This window comes from Anguilla anguilla, chromosome 10 (assembly GCF_013347855.1).
Source record: "Anguilla anguilla isolate fAngAng1 chromosome 10, fAngAng1.pri, whole genome shotgun sequence".
In the NCBI taxonomy this organism is placed as follows: Eukaryota; Metazoa; Chordata; class Actinopteri; order Anguilliformes; family Anguillidae; genus Anguilla; species Anguilla anguilla.
In genome coordinates, this window is record NC_049210.1 from 48263997 (window position 1) to 48277347 (window position 13351).

The 13351-nt window shown below is 40.5% G+C and overlaps 1 long non-coding RNA gene across 1 annotated transcript; it reads right to left on the reverse strand.

The window, feature by feature from the left end:
• Positions 1–1626: 1626 nt before the first annotated feature.
• LOC118206963 lies at positions 1627–4803 on the reverse strand. Its single transcript, XR_004761286.1, has 3 exons — positions 4355–4803; positions 3712–3954; positions 1627–3540 (listed from the first exon to the last, which is right to left on the reverse strand). It is a non-coding gene; the product is annotated as an uncharacterized LOC118206963 (long non-coding RNA).
• Between the last annotated feature and the right edge of the window lie 8548 nt (positions 4804–13351).

Genomic DNA, 13351 nt, shown 5'->3' on the forward strand with positions numbered 1-13351 from the left:
GTCGTATTCAGAGACATTGCAGAGCTACCAAGAAAGTTAAAACAACACTCATTTGATATAGGCTGCTTTAGAGGCACTAGATTTATTTATAATTTTCATGCAATATTCATCTTTTTCTAGTCCTATAATGTCACAAAAGTTTTACTTTCTGCTGAACAGTCAAATAGTATAAACATTAGTTTCAAAATGTGTGCCAACCAGTCCCCATATCAGACACCATTTGTGAAAGCTACTGGTTCTGTATAAACCATGACTTGCATTACACATTATTCAACTAAGACAAAATACATTGATTTTACAGTATTAAAAACAGGACACAAATTATGATTTAAGCCAGCAGTAAAAAGCATGGCAACCTTACCTCTGGACTCTTAACTACAATGAGCTCATAATGTAATAACAGTAACAATAGTAATAACATAATGATTCCAAAGGCAATAAAAAGGGCATGTGCTTTAATTTTGAAATGTACTTTTATCTTTAAAAAATCTGAGGTATCAACAGCAAAAAAACAGATCCAGTCCAATGTGAGACAATGCATTGCATTACCATGTCAGACATGTACACATCACATAATTACATAATGTTACACCAAACAGCATTTTGGTGATGGTGTGGAAGTTAGTGTTGTTGAGGTTTTTGTGACTAAATTTTCATTTTTAGAGTGAAAGTTGGTAGAGAGTAAGGGTAATTCAAAATTTCCACCACAGCTTAATTGTGAATTTATTTCTTGCAGTTCTGAAGTAAAATAGACCCATTGGAGACCATACTGGAAGCTGTGACATCCGAAAAACATAGCATAAGCCCTTCTGTGGTTAGCTACGTTATTTTCTACTAAACATGCACACTCTACAATAAACATTAGCTGTAACATTTAGCTAGCCCTTGGTTGCTAGCTAGTTCTGCTAGCTAGAAAAAAGTAAGAGTTTTAAGAAAGTCTTGATCATGAGAAATAAAGTTGCAATCAACCCAACTAATTTCTTTTCCGTCATGGAAACAGACTGCCATACGTATGTCTGCACCTAACTGAAAAGAATTCCCTCTCAAACACAAGCTCCTATCTTTTGGTCTTTCTCCATGTCATGTTCTCAGTTAATTTAAATAAATAGGTTTTGATAGATTCCATGTGTCAGTAGAGGGTTTGGATGGGTAGAGAGGCGATGGGGAGGTGGTGTGAGGTGTAGAGAGGTGGTGTGAGGTGTAGAGAGGTGGAGGGGAGATGGTGTGAGGTGTAGAGAGGTGGAGTGAGGTGTAGAGAGGTGGAGTGAGGTGTAGAGAGGTGGTGTGAGGTGTAGAGAGGTGGAGGGGAGATGGTGTGAGGTGTAGAGAGGTGGAGGGGAGGTGGTGTGAGGTGTTCAGTTGGTATGCTCAATAGCACTCCATACTCTGACATTTACTGCATATTTATTATGTATGCATTTGCTTATATTTCTAGAAAACAAAACATTTGTGATGTATTTAATTCACATCTCAAAATCAGAGGGTTAAATATGGTGTAAATAGGTTGATTAAACATGAAACTTCAATTATTGTGCCCTCTTAAGATATACTTCATTGAACCCCGTGGGGTAATTTGTTCTCTGCATTTGACCCATCCTAGGTCCTTAGGAGCAGTGGGCAAGTACCCGAAGTAAACCCATGCGAACACTGGGAGAACAAACTCCGCACAGAAAGGCCCAAAGCCAAGAGTCGAACCCGCAACTTTCTTGCTGTGAGGTGACAGTGCTAATCACCATGCCACCATGTCCGCCTGTAAGGTGAGGTTTCTACTGTTAGCCTATTACTCCAGGAAATACTGTACCTCATACATTAAAGAAAATAAACAACCAAGCCAGCTCTTACAGGTGAGAATGGATGAGGCTAGCATGCGTCTGTATCGTTAATGACCATAGCTGGCTCTGGTTGAACAAATTTTCCACTATTTACTGTAGGGGGGGGATAGGGGCTGGGGAGAAAATGTCCACCGGTGTCACCTCAATGTCAAACTCAAACTATGCCCCTGTCTTCACATCATTGTAAGAAAAGGTTTTTAATTCAGAGAATGGAAATTTGAGTAGCAAACCGTTTTGGCAATTTTAAGCTGCTGTCTTTCCTTCCAAAGCACAGAACATAGACAGACTGCCCAGGACACCTGTGCCAAAGAAATCCAGGAAGACGTTCAGCAGATGCGGGCTGACCCTCAAGGTCAATTTTATGTCCAGGTCAGGGTTCCAAAAGTAAACATAACAAGACCAGGTCAAAACCTGTTGGCACCAAAAACTGTTGGAAACAAATGTAATCCACTAATCTAATGTGAATCACAGCTGGGCTGTTTTTTCAGGAATGTTTTCTTAGACATACTGTGCATCCAGGTCATTAAACAGATGTTTCTTTGATTGTGAACTGAAATCCATCTGACCACAACAGCGGGGTACACAAACTCTCGAAGGGGCATGGGCAAAAAATAGAAAAAGGCACCTCCTCTGTGTGCATGCACACACACACTTGCACAGATGCACAGACATGCACGCACATACATGCATGAAGCGACGCTAGCACTGGAGTAACACACCTCATTCTAAAAGTTTTTTCTTAATTAACATTTTATATTATCTACTTGGAATATTTTAAGTTTTATCTTATTTTGGTTTGTTGATGTTAATTAAGGTTTTTGGTGAATTCTATTTTTATGTTCCTGAGTATTTTAGGACACGTTATCAGTAAGGTACCTCAGAATCATCAGGTTTTTCGGTCTTTAAACTGTATACACCATCCTCTGAGGCAGCCAGCCTGGGCTGATCAAGCCCCAACTTGTGTCCCATGTGCAATTATGTAAGGGTCATAGTATCAGGCCAAGAAATTTTAGTTTTGCTATTGTAGATTTGTATTAGTACTTGGACTAATAACATTTAAGTTGATAACTTTTAGGTCCTGGATTTTTATAAATGTAAAATGTCCTTGCCAAGGTTACAGTAAGCTTATTGATAATACATTAGTCTGGTTTATATTTTAGGTCCTGGGTGCTGCCTTGTTTTTAACTTTTCATCAATCTGTGGGTGTTAATAATCCTAACTTCTGTTTTTCTTTTTCAGATTTTGGCATCGCCTGAAGGATTTTTTGAGTTCTCATCGAAATACTTACGGTAAGTGTAATTCTTTTTAAACTGTTTTTTTAGGTCCATCTTTCTTCTACATGCCCTGCTGGTATTTTCCCGAAACGCGACAATTTAGAGGGGTGAAGAAATTTGAAAGAGCCCAAACTGGTCTTGGTTAGTCCAATTCACGCGTGTAGTGCATGATGGTCTGGTGTGTGGGTGGTGCTAGTCACCAATAGAAAATTGGGCACCATTTAAGGTCTGTGGCCCCAGACCACCACACCCTGCGTGCTGTCCAAGTGGACCCAGGGGGGCTGGATACTTATCTTGCTAGACCCAAGTGGTTTTTGTTAACACCGCTAGGTAGCCCAACCACCCGAGTCAAGCCTGAGAAGGGTCTACATCTTGGGGCCTCCTCCAGTCTCCCCCAGATCAGATACGAGCGATACGTACCAGCCTGGGGTAACCTAGAGATGGGAGCGATTAGGGAATTAAAACAATCAGTGGGTAAAGTGACAATGGTATGAATTGGGGAATTACAATTACAATCGGGGTCCCGCCAGGAATAGTCTATGGCTGCATAGTTACTAGGACAGGGATCAAGAGCCCATGTAGTCATGAGGGAGGGACAACCATACCCGCCTATCAAGAGCCAGCCCATGTAAAGTGGGGTCACAGCTGATTGACAGGACCTCGTCGCTCCTACTAGCTGGAAGCGGGCCAGAGCATATTACTTTCCAACATCTTCTCATCAAATGGCTGGGGTAACAATGTAATCTCTGTGAGGCACCCAGTAAGAATGCATGAAAACTTCCGTCTCTTCAATAAACGTGAATACAACCTGCTTCCTTTGTCCGCAGAGATGGTATGTGTGCGTGGTTCTATGAACATACAAAACAACGGCATAACATCAATCACAAATGTACTATAATAATGTTGCATTAACAGAATTACTAGTAACATACATAAAGGAATATTACATGTATGTCATTCATGTCATTCACACATTTAAGTAACAGTGAACTCCAATTATATATATATATATATATATATATATATATATATATATATATATATATGTGTGTGTGTGTGTGTGTGTGTATTACACACACGCAAAATGAAGCTCTGAGCCTAACCATTACAATGGATCACAATTATCAGCTAGCAACCTTCTCAGTTTAAGACAATAAATCAGGGTAACTGACAACAATGAATAAACGTAACAACGTATAAACGCGAACTTATATTCGAATCATTAGTCTAGAATAGAAGCAAACTCACATATGGATGCACGCACAGGGTCTCTGACTGACGCTGTGCAATACCTCACCGAGAACAGCAATATTTCTAATAATCAACAATGGATGCTGCAGATTCTGAACTTCGCTTCTCCTAACTTTTCCTGAACTGTGCGTCTGATTGTGTCGTCGCTACTATTTCGCGTTTAGGGTACCCGTATCTATACTTAATTTGTTTCTGCTGTTGTTAGTTAGAGAACATAGTTGTGCGTTAGTTCAGATAATCGCTCTTTAATTTGTCTCAGCTGTTGCTAGTTAGAGAACATGGTTGTGCGTTAGTTCAGATAATCGCGCTTTAATTTGTCTCAGTTGTTGTTAGTTAGAGAACATACGTGCGCTTTAGTTGAACAGTGTATGCAGTCACGTGATACTGTTAAATAGCCCTGTATTGCCTTGCTAATAGCAAGAATTTGCCTCACCTGGTGCTATTCTGCCCTAACGAGCTCAGTGCAATTACGTAATTGCCACCCCCTATTTTTAACTCCAACTGAGGCTGCCAGAGGCGTAGGCAGTCTGGTCGTTAGTTTATCATGTGTTTAACCCTGATTCCCGTGTGCGCATTGCCTCGCTCCAGACGGGCCATTTACCGCAGGCGCAACATGTCTAACCTGGTCTACCCACCCCTGTCCACATCTCAGGAACTCGCCGTTGTGGGTGGACTATGGAACTGTCAGTCAGCTGTCCCAAAAGCTGACTTCATTACTGCCTTTTATGTCTATATGTGTGATATGTTGTTTTTATCTGCTGCTGTAGCACCCAAATTTCCCCACCTGGGGATTAATAAAGTCTATCTTATCTTAGCCAAAACAAAGTCTCTTGACTTCCTGGCTCCCACAGTAGTAGGAGAATTTTAACGGATTGTTAATTTTTCTTAATTGTGCATTTGTTGGTCTGAGGGATTAGTTGTCCTGACAAGAAAGGGCTGTAGATGAAGAAAAAGCCACATATTGACATAAAAATGAACAGTTTGTTTGAATTCCGGTATTGCATTTGAGCTTTGCAAACAACGTGCCTAACCGGACAGGATAGAGTTTGAAAAGCACTGGTCTGCAACATCAGTAGCAAGCAATCACTGCATTCTTAATTCAACATCAATCCCCACATTACCACTGAAACAAGCAGAGAAACACTTTGCAGGTTCATAAAGACAGAACATTGATTACAGCATTCTGAAGCACGATTAAATAAATTTTTTTCTGCCAAAGTAACGTGCGCTCTGAGGATGGGCCCAGATCTCTGACACGTCCAGTGCAATCATAGAGAAAATAAAGCAAACTAACAGAAAAGTAAATCAGGAATGTTAAGTCTACCTTTAGTAAAAGGCTGGTTGGAAAAGAAAAAGCAAGCAGAGTAAAAGACCAGTACAAACAGTGAGCCTAAAGCTGATTTTCATTTTTATTGTATATAAAAGCAAAGACAACATTTTTAACAGTAAGACTTTTGGTAGCGAGGGCGAGCTCCGGGTCCAGCAAACTCGTCGGACCAGGAGCAGCGGGAGTCGGCCACCAACAAGGTCCCGCGGTACCGGATCAGGATGTCAGATCTACTTCCTAGAGGCTTCATCCACATCTGGAAACAGACCAGAGCAAGTCAGCAAACCAGCTCTAACCAGTGAGCCCCATCTCCTGACTCTGTAACCAGGGAAGCCCACCTCCTGACTGTCAAACCAGGGAGGTATCAGACAACATTCCATGCCTGTTGTGTAAACCTTCAGCATGAAAATATTGAAGTATTTTAAAGGCCGAGCAATAGCAATATTCTCTTTGAAGCTCTCACGGGCATAAGCGAACATGAAAAACACAGACAGATACAGAATGACAAAAAAATGAGTAAATGTAAGGGCGGCTCACATTTCTGGTAGCGTGCCACAAGAGATCTGGAGACGGCCTGGCGGATTGCTGCAGAGAGAGAGAGAGAGAGAGAGAGAGAGAGAGAGAGAGAGTGGAAATTGCGATCTCAGGGGTCACATCTCTCCTGCATCCTGTCAACAATCAGGCTGTTAACAATCATTCTGATTATCAAGACATTTTATAAAGCAATAACTGTGACAGACAGCTACAATACAATATAAAGCTTGCAACAGGCACACCCTGGACCACATTGACGAAGTTCTCCTAGGCGGCAAGATTCTTCTTTAAAATGGTGCATATGACATGTTGATTGAGTGAAATTGTAGCTGTGTGCAACAGACTCCTTGTGAATGCGTGCATTACTGGAAAGTACACAGACTGTCAGGCTCTCACGCCGACCTCCTTGACAGTGTGTCTTTATTGGACACGGAATAAATAAAATAAGAGATGCAATGAAAAGTCTCGTTAGGGTTATGTCTGTATTACTTAGGTGAACACATCTTACACATCCATGATAATTTTGGCGTAGAAAATAACGTTAGGTAGCTACCTAGTAAGTGCTATGCATAAGAGTGGCTAACAACAAGACTAAGGTGGTGATAAAATTTTTCCCGACCGTGAAGAACGCCTTACTCGTTTACATTTTGAATAGATGTGGCTAGACTGGCTAAATCTATCGTGGTTTCCGTGGCAGCACTGTCGACACAAGCAATATCGGAAGGGAATTTTGACTAGGTAGTTAAGCAAAAACTTGAAGGACAGCTAAGGCTGATATATAACGGCGGTTAAGAAAGCATGTTACAATGTTGTAGGTAGAGAATGAAGAGCAGATGAAGCACACAGCATTACCCAACGTTAGACAGATAGTTAATGTTAGCGACCATGTAGAACGGAGGCTAGTATTTGAGGTTAATTAGCATTAGCTAGTGAGTCAGTTAAGAGTTGTTTTCTTACTTTGGTAGTTGCAAAAATACACATGGCATGTAATGAATAGCCTTTCTCCAATTTGCCGGTTGAGTCTTTAGTCGTTGTGAAAATCCTATGAAGGCGAGTGATGTTTATATTTGGGAGCTCCTATTGACAGCGGGTGTAGAAGGTCGCCATTGCTAAACCGGGAAGAACCGAGCAGTACTAATTACGGGAGCTAGCCTGGAGCTATGAGGCTAAGGGCACGTCATCGTTGATGATCCTTGATAGTTTACCAAGCAAGCATTTTAATCGGTGGCACGGTGGCTCAGTGGGTAGCGCTGTCGCCTCACAGTACGAAGGTCGTGATATCGAATCTCGGCTCTGTGCGGAGTTTGCATGTTCTCCCCGTGTCCACCTAGGTTTCCCCAATCCGAAAAACATGCATACAGGTTAATCGGAGATACTAAATCGGCCACGGTTGTGAGTTAGAGGCAGGAATACACTTTGAGTGTATTCCTGCCCCTCGCTCAGAACCAGCTGGGGTAGTCCCCCCCCCAGCCATCTTGCTCAGGTACGGTAGATAAGGTAGGGTCGTTTTTTGAAATATATCCATAATAGACATAGTCTAGATCCGTGTTTATTGTGTATCTATGAGGTGTTTGCCATACTTCCCAGCGAACGCGAGACGTGCAGACGATATGTTTATTGCGTTGACTTATTAACCGGCTACAATATTGCAAAGGAATGTGGATTGAACGTGAGCTCTTGTGCGCTTACCGGCCGGCCTGTGTTGTTCTTTAATACCACGGACAGGTTTGCTAATGATATTTGACGCATTGCATAGCTATGTCATGGCGCTGCACTAAGAAAGTGACAGTCTGGTGAACCTCCGGTTGAAGGACTCGCCTCGCACTCAGGCAGATAATTTCCTCTTTTACACTAAGGTTTTCTTACGCTTCGCTTATATTTGCTTTAGCAAAACTCACTGACGGCCACCCATATGCATTTCATGACGGCAAACGTATTCCTTTTATTAAAAAGTTACCAGTTCACCACTCTGCCATTTCTACTAACTACATTTCTTCGCTTGGCTACCGTACAAAACCTTATCGGCAAACGCCACGTTTCATTTATGTCACCTCGCCCTGTTCTCTATCTATCTGTACGTTGTGCAACTCCCCATTAAAACATTACATTTAAAATCAAGTTTCACCCAAAAGTATAGCTACTAGTGCTGAACATGAGAAAAACACAACATCTCTCCGCGCCGGCCAGCCGTGTATAGGTGTAACGCCGTCCCACGGAAACTATGGTTCGAATCCGCCCGTGGGCAAATAAATAATCGTTCATAATCGTTCATAATTGATTTGTTCTTCACAGAAGTGTCTCAGATAACGCTTCTTCTTTTTTTAGGTTTGATATTAACATGATATTTGTTCTCCACCTCCATTTTATTATGGAGAGGATCAGGAAATCTTTTCTGCCGAATCAATACATATAAAGTTATCAAAGTAATTACATCAGATCAATTATTGCAACAGTACAAATAGGATTACAACATTACATGATACAATTCTTAATAAACACAACAACAGCCAAGTATAAATGTAAAGCTATATTTGTATTTTCGTTCGTAACAGTATTAGCAGGGTTGATATGCACAAGCATGAAATGTGATTGGGGCTGGGACTGGAGCAGGTGGATTTACCAAGGCTGCAAGGTGACAACAAGGTGCACACATGCAGTTGGACTCCCTGCAGTCGCATGCTGCCGGGGCTGCTGGGTCTCCTGAAGCTCCTCGGAGCTTGGGTGTTAAGAGAAGCACTGGCATTGGTCTGCTTTTGCCAAGTACTTCATGGGCCACTTCTGAAGCAGAAATTATATTTTTATATACAGTGAGCTCCATAACGTTAGGGACAAAGCCGTATTTTCTTTACATGATTCTGTACTTCATAATTTTAGATTTGTAATCAAACAATTCACATGTGGTTAAAGTGCAGCTATCAGCTCTCAGCTCTTATGAAAGGTTATTTTAATACATTTTGATTTCACCCTGTAGAAATGACAGCACTCTCTATGCGTACATACAACCCCAATTCCAAAAAAGCAGAGACAGTATGGAAAATGCTAATAAAAACAAAAAGGTGTGATAATGTTAAATATTGTACATTTTATTTACCCTGTACTATATTTAAAACACTACAACAGCACATTATTTGACGTTTTACCTTGTGAATTTAATTGTTTTTTGAAAATATACACTAATTTCAAATCTGTTGACTGCAACACGCTCCAAAAAAGTTGGGACAGTCGAGTGTTTACCACTATGTAACATCACCATTTCTTTTAATAATGCTTATTAAATTTGGGCAATATTTTTCAAGTCAAAGTTTAAAAATGACTGCTTTCTGTTTTATTTGCATTTCATTTACCGTCTCAACTTTTTTAGAATTGGGGATGTACGTACATATTTTCAGAGTGCCATAATGTTCAGGACAAATGGATTCACATGCGTTTCTGATTAGTCAGGTGTGTTCAATTGCTTCTTCAGTACAATTATAAGGGATGCCAATGGAAGGAAGCCATTATGAGACTGGCATATATATATAAAAACAGTCAGAGACATAGGCCAAACTTAAGCTTACCAAAGTCAACTGCTTGGAACATCATTAAGAACGAGAGCACTGGTGAGCTCAGTAATCATAAAGGGCCTGGTAGGCCAAGGTGGACCTATAGAGTTGATGACCAAAGAATTCTCGCTATAATGAAATAACATTAACTCTAAAACAGAGACCTGGACAGTAAAATTTGGGGAGGGTTTATATTTTCATGGGAACTGTACATCATGATGCTGTATAAATGGTAGGTTCTTTATGCCCTTGACCTTATGTTTTGCCATTTTGATACACAGCCTTGTGTAGCTCTATCACCCAGTATTATCAAATTCTCAACATGAAAATTATTATTGTTATTATAATGATTTTCCACTGATCTCCCTTTTTTGTGCGTTGTCAATCCAGGGGATAGGGTGGGAGGGGTAGTTAATATGAATTGCATTACACAAATTCTGTATTGTCTGAAGGTGGAGGCAGCAATATTTGTACTGTGTCCTGTTCTATATTGAATAGTTAAACTGACTAATAATAATAATAATAATAATAATAATAATAATGGTAAGTATAGAAACATATAGATAGGAAAGAGTTTGTTAAGATGGCTGCATGACAGTACTGACAATGAACAATTAGAGATGGCATTACTTATTGCCTTGACAGCAATAGTGTAATAAGTAATAATAATTTTTTTTTAAATGTATGTCCAGACCGTGACGTGTTACACGAGGCACATGTAAAGGGGGCAATACCATTAATGATGATGATACCAGCAATAATATAGCGAGGGGGAAATTAAACATATTGTAAATTAAACCCTAATATGATTGCAGGGCCACGGTAATAATAGCTGATGTATTGAGACACAAACGTGCACGTATACACGTCCCATTTACCTGCAGTATTCTCACATGAAAGTGTTATTATGTACGGACAAGCCAACAAACGGGACGTGAAAACCAATAATGAAATCAAATAGGAAAAATGAAACTACTGGTCTTAAAGCTGAAATTATGACAGAATACCTCGATGACATCAATATAAAACAGGAACCTGTTCGTAATAAAATTATTAAGACTTACCGAAGCGTAGGTACCACAAAATAACCGCAAAACGCCTTATTTAATATTCGAATTTATTTGTCTATACGCTGTCATTAATTCATTCAGAGAATGAATGGGGAAAGTTAAGGGCAGAGACGAAAATGGTCTTCCTGCATCCGGGACGGAACAGCGCCGCGAAAAAATACGTGCGGCCGAAAATATATTACATCCGTAGTGTTAAGAACTACCGTTGAGAACGAACGGTAAAAGTTAAGGGAAGTTAAGCTCGCGGGGGGCCACTTACCAGTTACAGACTTATAGCGACTGTTATATATACCGCTCGATAAGGATTAAAAGCTCGCTCATGGTTAGATTAGGCCTACTCCATTAACTTGGCACTATGCTCCGTGATCATGTCAACCTTCACCTACATGCCCATCCTGCTGAAAACATATTGTTTCAACGACGCAATTTGATCATTTCGTCCTAATTTCTCTCACACTGTTGTTATTTCCTCATATGCAAAGCCTGCTGGGACATATGCGTCTACTCCTATTCTCCACAATCAAGTTTTCCGGTTGTAGCTTAGCAAAACAGCGAAGAGGATTCCCACCTGCAGATAAGCCTATGAAAATGGCTTATAAACCTTAGGAAGACTGAAAGTGCATCTCTAGGAAATAACAGACAACGGAGCAGGACAACAGGCTACAGAAATTGCGACCTAGGAAGCTTTAATTCTACGGGCTTGCTGATTGTTTTCTCTATCAAGGCTCGTTGGATGGCCGGCAAATCCGTGAGTACAACATATTTGACCTGCGTTTCTGTTGCGTTTAGACGCTTTGTGACAGCCACTGTTTGTATACATAAGATGTATTTGAAAGCAATGCTACCCAATATTTGCTGAATTCTTTCAAGTGACTTGGCCCTGTGTTTTGTAACAACGTGACTCACTGCAACAGAATAGCAGGTGAACTGAGGGTAACGGCTTGGTGCTTCGGTGCTAGCCAGCAAGCTAACAGAGACACTCATTCATGCTAAAGTTGGGTATACATAAGTGCGTTTGAACATGATTATTTACAAGACTACTCTACAAAATCCCACAGGCTATTTACAGTTAAGCAGCGCTCTGTAGGCCTACATGCAAACAGTTTGGCTATTTACAACAATAATATACATTTCATGCAACCCCCCCCACATTGCTTTGCAGCCCCGCTAGCTAGCTAGCTAGCTTGCTTAGTCTTTGTCAGGATCGCCACAATATTATTTGTGACTGTGAGGCTATGCTAACTACAAATACTGCACTTCGCTTAGCTGCGACGCTAGCTATGGCCTATGTGGAACGTTTGTGGAGCACGTTGTTAATGTAGATTTCTATCTTTCAATGCAAGTGGGAACAAGTTGTAGCGATCCATCGATGTAGTTATATCAGCCATTTGGCTGACGATCGCTGTGTTAATATGAATTCCTTACAATAGAAAAGACGTGTCATTTCATGTCATGCTCTACATGGCCGTACGTTCTTCATATGGGAACGATTAATTTATAAGTGGTCCTCTGCTGCCACCCTGTGGAATGTTTTATGAACTGCAGGTGAGCTGGCTTATTGCACTCTAGACGGCCAAACGGTCATCGCATGGGAACAATGCATTTGTAAGTGGTCCTCTGCTGCCACCCTGTGGAATGTTTCATGAACTGCAGGTGCGCTGGGTTAGGGTTTACAAAGTTTGCATGACATTGTGAAACGGTAAGATTACAAAACACAGGGCCAATTGACTAGGAAAAAATTGAAATACTTTGAAATACATGTTATGTCATTTGTGTGAGGCAAGGTAGCCTATATTGCTTGTAGTACTGTAACATGGCGTCATTGTGATATCAGTAGTTTTGAGTAACTTGGCATTTTTGAATGTTGAGAACGTGTTTTTTATGAGATATCATGTGTTTTTGCAAAGAGTTTTATTATGGAAGTGAGAAATGTGTCCCCGTAAGAAACGGTTGTGGATTATGACTGTCGTTGTGTGAATGTGTATTGCCTGATGAATGTGTGCTGTTTAGCAGTTTATACATAAGGGTATACATAAGTGTGTTTGAACATGATTATTCACAAGACTACTGTACAAAATCCCACAGGCTATTTACAGTTAAGCAGCGCTATGTTGGCCTACATGCAAACAGTTTGGCTATTTACAACAATAATATACATTTCATGCAAACCCCCCCCCCCCCCCCCCCCACATTGCTTTGCAGCCCTGCTAGCTAGCTAGCTAGCTAGCTTAGTCTTTGTGAGGATCGCCACAATATTATTTGTGACTGTGAGGCTATGCTAACTGGGTCATTCTACAGAAACGGTGGCATTTGGAATTGCAACATGTCTTGAAATGCATTTAATTTTACTTAATCAAAACTTATTGTACAATATTAATTACCTCTTGCCTTTAACAATCCACAAAAATGAAAGCTTAATGTATTTTAATTATTTTTATACATTGACTCAAAGAATGCTTGTGCCATCTTTTTGTCATTGGTATTACTCATACCAAAAACAACATTAAAAGCTTATCAGAAT